Here is a 15,217-nt window from a genome sequence, read left to right on the forward strand (position 1 = left end):
GGTTAGTTCTTCCTGTTGTGATCTTTCCAAATTTTTGTTGATATTCAATGTTTTTCCTGGAAAGATCTCAATGGCGGAACTACCAAATTCTTCCATAGAGAAAAGAGACATTTGTCTAGATGATAGATACTCAATGTCAGAATCTAACTGAAATTGTGTGTGGTCATATTCTGAAGATGTTTCAAAATTTCCTAATGTGTTCAGAATTTGACTATCTTCACTAACTTCAGTAATGGTAAAGACAGGTTGTATAGTATCTTCATCATCAATCCATTCATTATCTCCTATTTCTGTGATTGCTTTTGTTGGAGGATACAAATTGAATTTCTTTGTCGAATTACCATCATAAATATACATATCCCCAGACCTACAACTGATGAAAGCATCGGCTGTGGCTAGCCAAGGTCTTCCTAAGATGAGAGGATGTCCTCCTAAATTACTCTTGGGAGTTAAAATCATGAAATCCACTGGATATTCCCAAAAGTCTAAGGAGACTGAAATGTCTTCTAATACACCATCTGGTTTACTAATTGATCGATTTGCAAGATGCAGTAAAGTAGGTGTAAAGAGAAGATTAGGAAGTTTCAGTTGTTCCATAGTCTGTCTACTCATAATTTTGATAGCAACCCCTAAATCAATCAAAGTGTTTGGAATTTCAACCCCATTGATATGTGTTTTGACAATTGGACTATCGGGATCTACATACTTCTGCATAGTAATTTTTCCCATCATGATGTCTGCAATTTTCCCTACTAGGTGGATTCTTCTTGTGTCTCTAGGTTTCCTTCCTGGTCTTTTAAGACTCAACTCCTTTATTGTTTTTGCTAGAATAGGAATCTCTTTAATGGCTTGTAACAAGGGAATATTGATACAGACATTCTTCAATTCATCTAGAAAATCATAGTCAGGCAACAAGATTTTTTTTTCCACCCCTTTGTCAATTTGTAATCTTTCAGGAAAAGGAGGTGTGGATGAAGATACAGGTTGCTCAACTATAGGAGTTGTAGGGGTTAGTTCTTCTTTTTCTTTCTGAGTGTTTGGGTTTTGAAGAGATGCTTTAGAACCCTTATTGGCTTCAAGAGATTCTTCCTCAGAAATGCTTTGATTTTGGGCATCTATAGAAGGTTTATCTAGAACTCTACCAGATCTGAGTTGTACATCATTGAGAGGAACAATCATATAGGCAGGAAATTGTTGACCTTCTATCATGTAAGCATTTTGAGGGTTTTTATTATTGGGGTTTGGCAATGGTTGAGAAGGAAGTTGATTTCACTTCTGTTAAAATTGAAGCAAGAGTTGAGAATTTGGGTTTTGTTGAGAAGGTTGTTGTTGTTGAAATGGCAATGATAGTTGTGGGTTTTGATTTGGAAGTTGGGAGCCTGTTGATTTTGAAAATATGGAGGATATTGATAAAATTGAGCGAATCTCCCATAAGGATTTTGCATACCTTGTACCCATGATTGAGAAGGATTTTGAGGTTGGGACCAAGGTTGTTCCCAAGGATTCCAATTTGGTGGGGGTTGAAAATTCATAGAGTTGTTAAATCCTTGATTTTGTTGCCCCTGCCAAGGTCTCCTTGCAACAAAACAGAGAGACTCAATTATATTTGGATCTTCTTGAAAGACAGCTTTGAGCCCAGGAATTGAAGGACAATCCTTGGTCTCATGATTCTCTGAACAGATCACACATGTTTCTACAACTTTTGCATCCAAGGGACATTCCCTGAGAGCATGTTTTTTTCTACATTTTGGGCAAAAGATGGCTAAAGCTTCAGCTTCTGCTTTCTGCTTATTGTGGATCTTAAGAGTGTCTAGTTGCTCACTAAGACTCCCTAAGATATCAGTTTTGAATTCATCAAGCATATTGCCAATCTCAGCCCTACTTACTGATCCAGTTGTAGATTTGTTTGCTCTGATGAGAGAAGGATCTCTAGGCCCTTTTCCAGTTTTAGATCTTCCTCTTGAGAGATGGACACATATTTCTGCTATGTCATGAAGTGGACGTTGAGATATGTCTCATTTTCCCATCATGTTCAAAATATCTATCCATTCATCTCTAATGGCTTTTAATAGAAGGTGTTATCACAAAACCAGTACTAGGGACTGCAACCAAGCAAGGTCTCATGTAACTGTTTCAGACCATACTTTAGATTAGGAATTAGCCTTCCTAATCAGAGAGGGCTCTCTCATGACTCTTGACAAAATCCTTCAAACACTAGAGGGCTAACTCTTCACACCTTTATAAAAATATAGCTGGCTGGACATACATCAAATTAGTCTTCATTGGGCTATGGAGTCTCTCACAGTTAATAAACCAAATCACAGTCATCTCATAGAAGCCAAGGCTCTTTGCATCATCAAAGGTTCAAACATAATTTACCTAAATCAAAGCCTGCTGAACATACAGGAAGTCAGAGCATTAAAAAATGAATTCTGAGTGATGTTCAAACATGCTTCACCAAAACCCACAGCCTGTCAAGCACACAGGAAGTCAGAGCATATAATATGAATTCTGAGGGATTGTACCATAACAAGGCTGTAAAAAGAACATTAAGAAACTAAAACCACCATCACATTTGAATAAAGAGATGCATTGAGAATCTTGGGAAGAAAAAACTCTGTTTGCTATTACTGTAACAGTCCTTTCATAAGCTCTATAAAACTCTGTTTTTGTATATACAGTCCAACCCCTATTACATTCTAATTTTCACCATATATAGGAATACATTTCCTCCCTCTAGAATGAGTTCGAATCTCCTATTAACTACTCCTACATGCCTTTAACTAACTGCATTAATTACATACATGCTAAACTATAATTACATAAAGTCCTAATCAAACTAAAACAATAATTCTTTTCTCCTCGTAGACTTGATGCTTTCTTGAATGCTTTGACAGCTGTCCTCCTTCAATTAATCTGATATGGCTGAGCTACAGGTGCAATGGATGCTGATTTAGGATGCTTAAGAGCGCTGATGGCTCATTAATTGACCAGAAGAGATGCTCCTATCTTAACGATCTTTGTCTCCCAACATTCTCCTAAAATATAGCAGCCTGCTCCCAAATCTTTTAATAACCCCAAGTATGGAATGATGCCAGGTTTCTGATGTGTTGTAGGTGGTATTTGATAGACAGCTGTTCCTTTTCCACAACTCCCGCTCACCGTGTCAAACTAGCTGCTCACAGTATCACACTAGCTGCCCTGCGCTTTAAATCATCACCTACAGCAGTTTCGTAGCGCGCTACGAAACTGCTGTGTGATTTAAAGAAAACACACTCTTCTTCTCTGGTTTTCTAAATAATTGTCAGTGTTCATAGCTTAAGTACTTGATTGTTTAGAAAAGGTTTGCTTGCAATAAATATTTCTCCTGAGGAAAAACTTGTCTCCTCTGTTAAAAGACTTTTAGAACCTCCCACAATATTCATGTAAGGTAATTTACTACGTACTAGACCGTCCACAGCAAGGTGAATAATAATATCTTGATCCTTCTGTTGGTATAGAACAAAGCCCTTGCATATGAGTCCAATTCCCATAAGAACTGTTGGAACATTCTTAAAAAGTGCGCGTTGATCTCTTGAAGCATCTATTATAGATGGCTGTGTCCCTTCTCAAAAATTCCATTCTCTAATGTCAAATATAGATGGAAAGAGACTGTTGGAAAATTTCAACATTGAATGCTTAGACTGCCAATGAAGTAATTGCACGAGGTTCAGGCTTTTCAAGGTAAATTTTGAGCTCCATAGCATAGGTCAGAACAGCTAGTGGAGCTGTGTCAACATCCTCTATTCCGCTTCATCTGACCATCACAAGGCAGGGTAACTTTAAATGCCTTTTTACATTAATGAACTAAGAAAGACGACCAGTTGCATGTATCTCCATAAGACTGTTAAATTCTTCATCCGGGAGGTTACGTAGGCAAACTTTATGCTTACAACTTTCAACCAAATCTGCAATTTTCTTCATAAACCCAATGACTTGCAGAAACAATTCCAATGGCATCGCTTTAATAATAGTATCCAAAGGGAGCATATGCTGTTAGATAACATAACCCCACAAAGAGACTATCCCCACATCCTATGATTCACTTCAATCACAAATGAGATATTCTAGATTGAGGCAGCGCATGTTATAGTACTCAAAAGGCTCGGCAAAATATCCTTTAAAGCAATCTCGTGAATAAGACAACAAATTGCTGAAGTTCACACTGAAGTTCAGTACTTTTGCATCTCCATTTGAAGTAGCATCTCCATCTTTGCATGTTAATATTTTCCTAACTGCATTTGCGAGGTCTGTCACGTGACTATCATTGCAACCTATCTCAAGTAAAACTGTCTCTAGTTAAAGAGATATTCAATGTTAGGCCCGGAAGGACTCACAGCTCCAACAATTTGATGAGCCATCATTTCCAATGGTACAGGGCCCAGGTAATTTTTATTCGAATTCTTGTCTGTTGATGCAATGAACACAGGGACTCCAGATATAACTGGCTCTGTTGAATCCTCTTCAAAATAGAAATCAACGTAGGCCTTTTAATCATATTCCTTCTCTTTCACTTCTAGATAAGATAAAGCAATATCTTCAGCTTCCTGTCCAGAAACCCTGTAAGCAACGCCTCGACTGATGTGACCATCGTGAGGCTCGAGTGTAACAGTCCTGCCGGGATTGGCAGGGGTTCCTCTATGGTCTGTGCTCCCTTGATGGAAAAGACGACGGTAGCCTTTGATGAAACCAACTCGTTGTTTGTCATAGTGGAAACCCGCCTTTCATATTATGGAACCGTAACCAAACACCGACAGAACCATCTTCTCCGCCTTGCCGTCGACCTCCCTCAATTCTACAGCCTCCAGGGGATGCCATTCAATCTTTCACAGATGCCATTCACTAGTGCACTCGTCTTTTAATCGACATCAATCAATATCCTTCCAGCTTTTGCGCCACATCTCTATCCCAGTGTCACTAACCATGGCGGCCTTGTAGCATATAAAACTACTCGACACTTGGCATTAATCACCGCATTTGAAAAGAGCACTTTCATGTCTTCAATATGTGCATTAATAATGAACCGACGTGCATTAAGGAGGTGCTGTGTATCCCAGTCTAAGAAAAACGTGATCCCCTGCAGAAATAAACACAACGCTGCCTATTTGTAACGTTGGCTGTAATTTCATATATTCCGCAAGCAGTATAGAACCTACAGGAGCAGAACGACCAATATGAAGAAGAACGTTTAATACAGCATTGGATGCGTTGGATTTGTCATGCCTCAACTCCCATAATAGCTTCGGAAACAAATTGATAACTAAAGAAACAACATGCTTTTCACAAAACTGCTTTGAGTCTGCTAGCAGCATCTGACCCTCTAATGAATTCTCCATGAATTAAAGAACTCTTTTAGTAGGAAGACAATTAATAACAACCCAATTTGTAACCTTCTTAATGCGGCATGAACAGGTAACCACAGCTCAAGCTACGTATCTGGTTCTTTAAGTCGATCCAATAATGCTTAAGCAGCCAATAAATGTTCTAAAATAACTGTCAACTTTGTCACCAAAGCAATAATATCTGGTTGCAAATGTTTTGAAGCCTTATCTAAAACAAAAGCAATTTTCTGAGTTGTGACCTCTGTCTCGGTTCTGGACCACCGTGGGGAACTACACCATCGAATACCTTGAGAGAATCTACAATCAATCCTAATAGCTCTTCAGATTGCTCTGGCGATTTTATCTCACATCTTGACAAAACTCACATGAATGATTTCCAACCTTTTGAAGTAGCTTTTTCATCTCCTACAGCACGGCTGAGTTTGACATTCGTTGAATATTTGCCTGCGCTGTCTTCTGTAGAAATCAGTGTTGAAATTGTTGCTCCAAAGATTTTGAACGGGAGTTCCAAACACTTGGGTTGTACAGCAATCACTTTTACATCTTCTCCACAAGTTTTCGCCAAAACAGAAGACATGTTATACTCCTGATAGGTAATGAGGACACTGCTGCCACACAAGAAAACAATATTGAAGAACAAGGAATACAAAATAGTATTAACACTGGAATTGTCCAAATACTGGCATTGGGTAGAGCGATGGAGAGAGGGTGTATAAAAAGGTGGCCAAAGTTGCAAAATGGAGCACAGCTGACTAGCCAGAGAGGCCAGCACGCGCTTCTATTCCTTTCCGCTCAACACCTTTTGCCCTTTTTGGTAACCCTTTATTAATCACAAACACCTGAATGGTTTCAAAGACTTAAGGTGTTCTTGTTATATAGGAGTAAAGTGGGGGATATGAGAATCTTTGTGTGCAGAGGAATAGACACAGAGTGCAAGAAAAAGCAATAAGAGCTATCAGGTCCTTCACATGAATTGCCCAAGCAACTTCATTGAATTGGTTGTAGACTTGCAGGTCTCTCCACATCATTATCATCATCCTTCACAATCACCCATGAGCCAGAATTCAGAGATAACTCCCTTAATGTATTTGATGGCAATCCTACAATAGCTGTATCATCATAAGGTGTCTCCTTGAACATACTGCCACTGCTCTTATCAACATTCCTGGAGGGAAGAAGAACTCTGTACAATAAGCATGCTAGAATTTGGACTTTCACTGAAAACTCAAACAAATCCCCAGTTTCGTAGCACGCTACGAAACCACGCAAACAGGTAGCGCTGCGAAACTGCTAAAAAGAATTCTGGCACTGCGAAACTGCTCTGACTTTAAGCCAAGCTAAAAAAAATTTACTACAGCATTTTCAGTGATAACAGTGGCTCCACTAGGGATAGTGTGCCCCTGTGGTACACTAAGAACATGCAGCTCCAGTGCCTTACCCATTTGTAACAAACAGAAATTCGCTTGACAAGCCTGACTGTAGGAGAGAGAAACTAATGCTACTGAAAAATAAATGCTCAGCCAACCTTGAGCTTATTTGCAATTTACCTACCTACCTATCCTAACCATTTAAACTTTCCTCAGCTCAATCAATATGAAACTTCCAATGCAGCCAGTCATTTGCTTTATCTGACATTTAACTTCTTTGCCTGTCCCGAAGTTCAGCGCCAATGTGATAGTGAGATGACAGCTGCCACTGAAAATGTCTTTGATCTTCATAGGTAAGCTGAAACACTGGAGAATAAAACTCTTCCATGTAATCAGCTATAGGATCCCAGAACACATGATCAGCTTGTCCTTCCTTGAAACTTTCCAGCTGTGCAAACTGATCTTCAATCACAGTGTTCAGTTCCTCAATCATGAAAGAGAATGGAAGCAGCATAGTCTCCTTGCGCTCTGTCACAGGAAACTTTTGAGAATAATAATCATGATGATGAAAATTGTATGCCTGAATCTGTCCTTCTAAACCTTCAATTTCTTTCTCAATATCTTTGGCAATTTCATCAAAAAATTTCATTTTATCCTCTGACTTACAGTCAAAAGATTCCAGATATGAGGACAGGGACAAAGAAAAAGATTCATTTGTTTCTTCTTTATTATGATCATCATTCCACTGTTTAAAACCTTCAACTGAAGGAGATTTTACTTCCACCTCTGGCCTATCTATCCATTCCTCCAAGAACAAAAGCCAAAAGTCTGGCAATGACTTAATGGACTTGGCAGGCAAGCATTCAACCCACTGTTTGCATTTCCCTTGAAAAGAATCATAAAATAACCTTATGCAAACATCCTCATGTTTAATTCTAAGAAGCTGTGCAAAATGACAAAAATCTGAGATATGCTCCAACGTTAAACTCAAGTCTTCACCGTTAAATTTTGGACCATTCTTTAGAAAATAAACATCCTTGGGAAAATGGTTTGGGAAACCATGAAGTCCTGAGAAATCTATGCATGCATACCTTGAACAAAGAAGGGCAGCTTCTGGGTCTTTCATAACTCCAGTGGAATCACCATGAATATATAACTTTGAATTCTTCAACAATGGAGTCGCCAAGGTAGTTTTGCAGCCTTGAAAATCATTTGAACTCCTGCTACCTTCAGAAATCCAATCTTAAGCTCCCGGCAGACGCACCAAAATGTTATCACAAAACCAGTACTAGGGACTGCAACCAAGCAAGGTCTCATGTAACTGTTTCAGACCATACTTTAGATTAGGAATTAGCCTTCCTAATCAGAGAGGGCTCTCTCATGACTCTTGACAAAATCCTTCAAACACTAGAGGGCTAACTCTTCACACCTTTATAAAAATATAGCTGGCTGGACATACATCAAATTAGTCTTCATTGGGCTATGGAGTCTCTCACAGTTAATAAACCAAATCATAGTCATCTCATAGAAGCCAAGGCTCTTTGCATCATCAAAGGTTCAAACATAATTTACCTAAATCAAAGCCTGCTGAACATACAGGAAGTCAGAGCATTAAAAAATGAATTCTGAGTGATGTTCAAACATGCTTCACCAAAACCCACAGCCTGTCAAGCACACAGGAAGTCAGAGCATATAATATGAATTCTGAGGGATTGTACCATAACAAGGCTGTAAAAAGAACATTAAGAAACTAAAACCACCATCACATTTGAACAAAGAGATGCATTGAGAATCTTGGGAAGAAAAAACTCTGTTTGCTATTACTGTAACAGTCCTTTCATAAGCTCTATAAAACTCTGTTTTTGTATATACAGTCCAACCCCTATTACATTCTAATTTTCACCATATATAGGAATACATTTCCTCCCTCTAGAATGAGTTCGAATCTCCTATTAACTACTCCTACATGCCTTTAACTAACTGCATTAATTACATACATGCTAAACTATAATTACATAAAGTCCTAATCAAACTAAAACAATAATTCTTTTCTCCTCGTAGACTTGATGCTTTCTTGAATGCTTTGACAGCTGTCCTCCTTCAATTAATCTGATATGGCTGAGCTACAGGTGCAATGGATGCTGATTTAGGATGCTTAAGAGCGCTGATGGCTCATTAATTGACCAGAAGAGATGCTCCTATCTTAACGATCTCTGTCTCCCAACATTCTCCTAAAATATAGCAGCCTGCTCCCAAATCTTTTAATAACCCCAAGTATGGAATGATGCCAGGTTTCTGATGTGCTGTAGGTGGTATTTGATAGACAGCTGTTCCTTTTCCACAACTCCCGCTCACCGTGTCAAACTAGCTGCTCACAGTATCACACTAGCTGCCCTGCGCTTTAAATCATCACCTACAGCAGTTTCGTAGCGCGCTACGAAACTGCTGTGTGATTTAAAGAAAACACACTCTTCTTCTCTGGTTTTCTAAATAATTGTCAGTGTTCATAGCTTAAGTACTTGATTGTTTAGAAAAGGTTTGCTTGCAATAAATATTTCTCCTGAGGAAAAACTTGTCTCCTCTGTTAAAAGACTTTTAGAACCTCCCACAATATTCATGTAAGGTAATTTACTACGTACTAGACCGTCCACAGCAAGGTGAATAATAATATCTTGATCCTTCTGTTGGTATAGAACAAAGCCCTTGCATATGAGTCCAATTCCCATAAGAACTGCTGGAACATTCTTAAAAAGTGCGCGTTGATCTCTTGAAGCATCTATTATAGATGGCTGTGTCCCTTCTCAAAAATTCCATTCTCTAATGTCAAATATAGATGGAAAGAGACTGTTGGAAAATTTCAACATTGAATGCTTAGACTGCCAATGAAGTAATTGCACGAGGTTCAGGCTTTTCAAGGTAAATTTTGAGCTCCATAGCATAGGTCAGAACAGCTAGTGGAGCTGTGTCAACATCCTCTATTCCACTTCATCTGACCATCACAAGGCAGGGTAACTTTAAATGCCTTTTTACATTAATGAACTAAGAAAGACGACCAGTTGCATGTATCTCCATAAGACTGTTAAATTCTTCATCCGGGAGGTTACGTAGGCAAACTTTATGCTTACAACTTTCAACCAAATCTGCAATTTTCTTCATAAACCCAATGACTTGCAGAAACAATTCCAATGGCATCGCTTTAATAATAGTATCCAAAGGGAGCATATGCTGTTAGATAACATAACCCCACAAAGAGACTATCCCCACATCCTATGATTCACTTCAATCACAAATGAGATATTCTAGATTGAGGCAGCGCATGTTATAGTACTCAAAAGGCTCGGCAAAATATCCTTTAAAGCAATCTCGTGAATAAGACAACAAATTGCTGAAGTTCACACTGAAGTTCAGTACTTTTGCATCTCCATTTGAAGTAGCATCTCCATCTTTGCATGTTAATACTTTCCTAACTGCATTTGTGAGGTCTGTCACGTGACTATCATTGCAACCTATCTCAAGTAAAACTGTCTCTAGTTAAAGAGATATTCAATGTTAGGCCCGGAAGGACTCACAGCTCCAACAATTTGATGAGCCATCATTTCCAATGGTACAGGGCCCAGGTAATTTTTATTCGAATTCTTGTCTGTTGATGCAATGAACACAGGGACTCCAGATATAACTGGCTCTGTTGAATCCTCTTCAAAATAGAAATCAACGTAGGCCTTTTAATCATATTCCTTCTCTTTCACTTCTAGATAAGATAAAGCAATATCTTCAGCTTCCTGTCCAGAAACCCTGTAAGCAACGCCTCGACTGATGTGACCATCGTGAGGCTCGAGTGTAACAGTCCTGCCGGGATTGGCAGGGGTTCCTCTATGGTCTGTGCTCCCTTGATGGAAAAGACGACGGTAGCCTTTGATGAAACCAACTCGTTGTTTGTCATAGTGGAAACCCGCCTTTCATATTATGGAACCGTAACCAAACACCGACAGAACCATCTTCTCCGCCTTGCCGTCGACCTCCCTCAATTCTACAGCCTCCAGGGGATGCCATTCAATCTTTCACAGATGCCATTCACTAGTGCACTCGTCTTTTAATCGACATCAATCAATATCCTTCCAGCTTTTGCGCCACATCTCTATCCCAGTGTCACTAACCATGGCGGCCTTGTAGCATATAAAACTACTCGACACTTGGCATTAATCACCGCATTTGAAAAGAGCACTTTCATGTCTTCAATATGTGCATTAATAATGAACCGACGTGCATTAAGGAGGTGCTGTGTATCCCAGTCTAAGAAAAACGTGATCCCCTGCAGAAATAAACACAACGCTGCCTATTTGTAACGTTGGCTGTAATTTCATATATTCCGCAAGCAGTATAGAACCTACAGGAGCAGAACGACCAATATGAAGAAGAACGTTTAATACAGCATTGGATGCGTTGGATTTGTCATGCCTCAACTCCCATAATAGCTTCGGAAACAAATTGATAACTAAAGAAACAACATGCTTTTCACAAAACTGCTTTGAGTCTGCTAGCAGCATCTGACCCTCTAATGAATTCTCCATGAATTAAAGAACTCTTTTAGTAGGAAGACAATTAATAACAACCCAATTTGTAACCTTCTTAATGCGGCATGAACAGGTAACCACAGCTCAAGCTACGTATCTGGTTCTTTAAGTCGATCCAATAATGCTTAAGCAGCCAATAAATGTTCTAAAATAACTGTCAACTTTGTCACCAAAGCAATAATATCTGGTTGCAAATGTTTTGAAGCCTTATCTAAAACAAAAGCAATTTTCTGAGTTGTGACCTCTGTCTCGGTTCTGGACCACCGTGGGGAACTACACCATCGAATACCTTGAGAGAATCTACAATCAATCCTAATAGCTCTTCAGATTGCTCTGGCGATTTTATCTCACATCTTGACAAAACTCACATGAATGATTTCCAACCTTTTGAAGTAGCTTTTTCATCTCCTACAGCACGGCTGAGTTTGACATTCGTTGAATATTTGCCTGCGCTGTCTTCTGTAGAAATCAGTGTTGAAATTGTTGCTCCAAAGATTTTGAACGGGAGTTCCAAACACTTGGGTTGTACAGCAATCACTTTTACATCTTCTCCACAAGTTTTCGCCAAAACAGAAGACATGTTATACTCCTGATAGGTAATGAGGACACTGCTGCCACACAAGAAAACAATATTGAAGAACAAGGAATACAAAATAGTATTAACACTGGAATTGTCCAAATACTGGCATTGGGTAGAGCGATGGAGAGAGGGTGTATAAAAAGGTGGCCAAAGTTGCAAAATGGAGCACAGCTGACTAGCCAGAGAGGCCAGCACGCGCTTCTATTCCTTTCCGCTCAACACCTTTTGCCCTTTTTGGTAACCCTTTATTAATCACAAACACCTGAATGGCTTCAAAGACTTAAGGTGTTCTTGTTATATAGGAGTAAAGTGGGGGATATAAGAATTTTTGCGCGCAGAGGAATAGACACAAAGTGCAAGAAAAAGCAATAAGGGCTATCAGGTCCTTCGCATGAATTGCCCAAGCAACTGCATTGAATTGGTTGTAGACTTGCAGGTCTCTCCACATCATTATCATCATCTTTCACAATCACCCATGAGCCAGAATTCAGAGATAACTCCCTTAATGTATTTGATGGCAATCCTACAATAGCTGTATCATCATAAGGTGTCTCCTTGAACATACTGCCACTGCTCTTATCAACATTCCTGGAGGGAAGAAGAACTCTGTACAATAAGCATGCTAGAATTTGGACTTTCACTGAAAACTCAAACAAATCCCCAGTTTCGTAGCACGCTACGAAACCACGCAAACAGGTAGCGCTGCGAAACTGCTAAAAAGAATTCTGGCGCTGCGAAACTGCTCTGACTTTAAGCCAAGCTAAAAAAATTTTACTACAGCATTTTCAGTGATAACAGTGGCTCCACTAGGGATAGTGTGCCCCTGTGGTACACTAAGAACATGCAGCTCCAGTGCCTTACCCATTTGTAACAAACAGAAATTCGCTTGACAAGCCTGACTGTAGGAGAGAGAAACTAATGCTACTGAAAAATAAATGCTCAGCCAACCTTGAGCTTATTTGCAATTTACCTACCTACCTATCCTAACCATTTAAACTTTCCTCAGCTCAATCAATATGAAACTTCCAATGCAGCCAGTCATTTGCTTTATCTGACATTTGACTTCTTTGCCTGTCCCGAAGTTCAGCGCCAATGTGATAGTGAGATGACAGCTGCCACTGAAAATGTCTTTGATCTTCATAGGTAAGCTGAAACACTGGAGAATAAAACTCTTCCATGTAATCAGCTATAGGATCCCAGAACACATGATCAGCTTGTCCTTCCTTGAAACTTTCCAGCTGTGCAAACTGATCTTCAATCACAGTGTTCAGTTCCTCAATCATGAAAGAGAATGGAAGCAGCATAGTCTCCTTGCGCTCTGTCACAGGAAACTTTTGAGAATAATAATCATGATCATGAAAATTGTATGCCTGAATCTGTCCTTCTAAACCTTCAATTTCTTTCTCAATATCTTTGGCAATTTCATCAAAAAATTTCATTTTATCCTCTGACTTACAGTCAAAAGATTCCAGATATGAGGACAGGGACAAAGAAAAAGATTCATTTGTTTCTTCTTTATTATGATCATCATTCCACTGTTTAAAACCTTCAACTGAAGGAGATTTTACTTCCACCTCTGGCCTATCTATCCATTCCTCCAAGAACAAAAGCCAAAAGTCTGGCAATGACTTAATGGACTTGGCAGGCAAGCATTCAACCCACTGTTTGCATTTCCCTTGAAAAGAATCATAAAATAACCTTATGCAAACATCCTCATGTTTAATTCTAAGAAGCTGTGCAAAATGACAAAAATCTGAGATATGCTCCAACGTTAAACTCAAGTCTTCACCGTTAAATTTTGGACCATTCTTTAGAAAATAAACATCCTTGGGAAAATGGTTTGGGAAACCATGAAGTCCTGAGAAATCTATGCATGCATACCTTGAACAAAGAAGGGCAGCTTCTGGGTCTTTCATAACTCCAGTGGAATCACCATGAATATATAACTTTGAATTCTTCAACAATGGAGTCGCCAAGGTAGTTTTGCAGCCTTGAAAATCATTTGAACTCCTGCTACCTTCAGAAATCCAATCTTAAGCTCCCGGCAGACGCACCAAAATGTTATCACAAAACCAGTACTAGGGACTGCAACCAAGCAAGGTCTCATGTAACTGTTTCAGACCATACTTTAGATTAGGAATTAGCCTTCCTAATCAGAGAGGGCTCTCTCATGACTCTTGACAAAATCCTTCAAACACTAGAGGGCTAACTCTTCACACCTTTATAAAAATATAGCTGGCTGGACATACATCAAATTAGTCTTCATTGGGCTATGGAGTCTCTCACAGTTAATAAACCAAATCACAGTCATCTCATAGAAGCCAAGGCTCTTTGCATCATCAAAGGTTCAAACATAATTTACCTAAATCAAAGCCTGCTGAACATACAGGAAGTCAGAGCATTAAAAAATGAATTCTGAGTGATGTTCAAACATGCTTCACCAAAACCCACAGCCTGTCAAGCACACAGGAAGTCAGAGCATATAATATGAATTCTGAGGGATTGTACCATAACAAGGCTGTAAAAAGAACATTAAGAAACTAAAACCACCATCACATTTGAACAAAGAGATGCATTGAGAATCTTGGGAAGAAAAAACTCTGTTTGCTATTACTGTAACAGTCCTTTCATAAGCTCTATAAAACTCTGTTTTTGTATATACAGTCCAACCCCTATTACATTCTAATTTTCACCATATATAGGAATACATTTCCTCCCTCTAGAATGAGTTCGAATCTCCTATTAACTACTCCTACATGCCTTTAACTAACTGCATTAATTACATACATGCTAAACTATAATTACATAAAGTCCTAATCAAACTAAAACAATAATTCTTTTCTCCTCGTAGACTTGATGCTTTCTTGAATGCTTTGACAGCTGTCCTCCTTCAATTAATCTGATATGGCTGAGCTACAGGTGCAATGGATGCTGATTTAGGATGCTTAAGAGCGCTGATGGCTCATTAATTGACCAGAAGAGATGCTCCTATCTTAACGATCTCTGTCTCCCAACATTCTCCTAAAATATAGCAGCCTGCTCCCAAATCTTTTAATAACCCCAAGTATGGAATGATGCCAGGTTTCTGATGTGCTGTAGGTGGTATTTGATAGACAGCTGTTCCTTTTCCACAACTCCCGCTCACCGTGTCAAACTAGCTGCTCACAGTATCACACTAGCTGCCCTGCGCTTTAAATCATCACCTACAGCAGTTTCGTAGCGCGCTACGAAACTGCTGTGTGATTTAAAGAAAACACACTCTTCTTCTCTGGTTTTCTAAATAATTGTCAGTGTTCATAGCTTAAGTACTTGATTGTT

At 39.2% G+C, this 15,217-nt stretch overlaps 2 pseudogenes; both read right to left on the reverse strand.

Annotated features, from left to right (window-relative positions):
* Positions 1-4,086: 4,086 nt before the first annotated feature.
* Positions 4,087-4,802, reverse strand: LOC149228198 (gamma-glutamylcyclotransferase 2-3 pseudogene; annotated as a pseudogene).
* A 5,225-nt stretch (positions 4,803-10,027) lies between these two features.
* On the reverse strand, positions 10,028-10,743 carry LOC149228199 (gamma-glutamylcyclotransferase 2-3 pseudogene; annotated as a pseudogene).
* Between the last annotated feature and the right edge of the window lie 4,474 nt (positions 10,744-15,217).

This window comes from Pinus tabuliformis, chromosome J, assembly GCF_031772625.1.
Source record: "Pinus tabuliformis cultivar Carrire ecotype Pingquan chromosome J, CPIR1, whole genome shotgun sequence".
Classification (NCBI taxonomy): Eukaryota; Viridiplantae; Streptophyta; class Pinopsida; order Pinales; family Pinaceae; genus Pinus; species Pinus tabuliformis.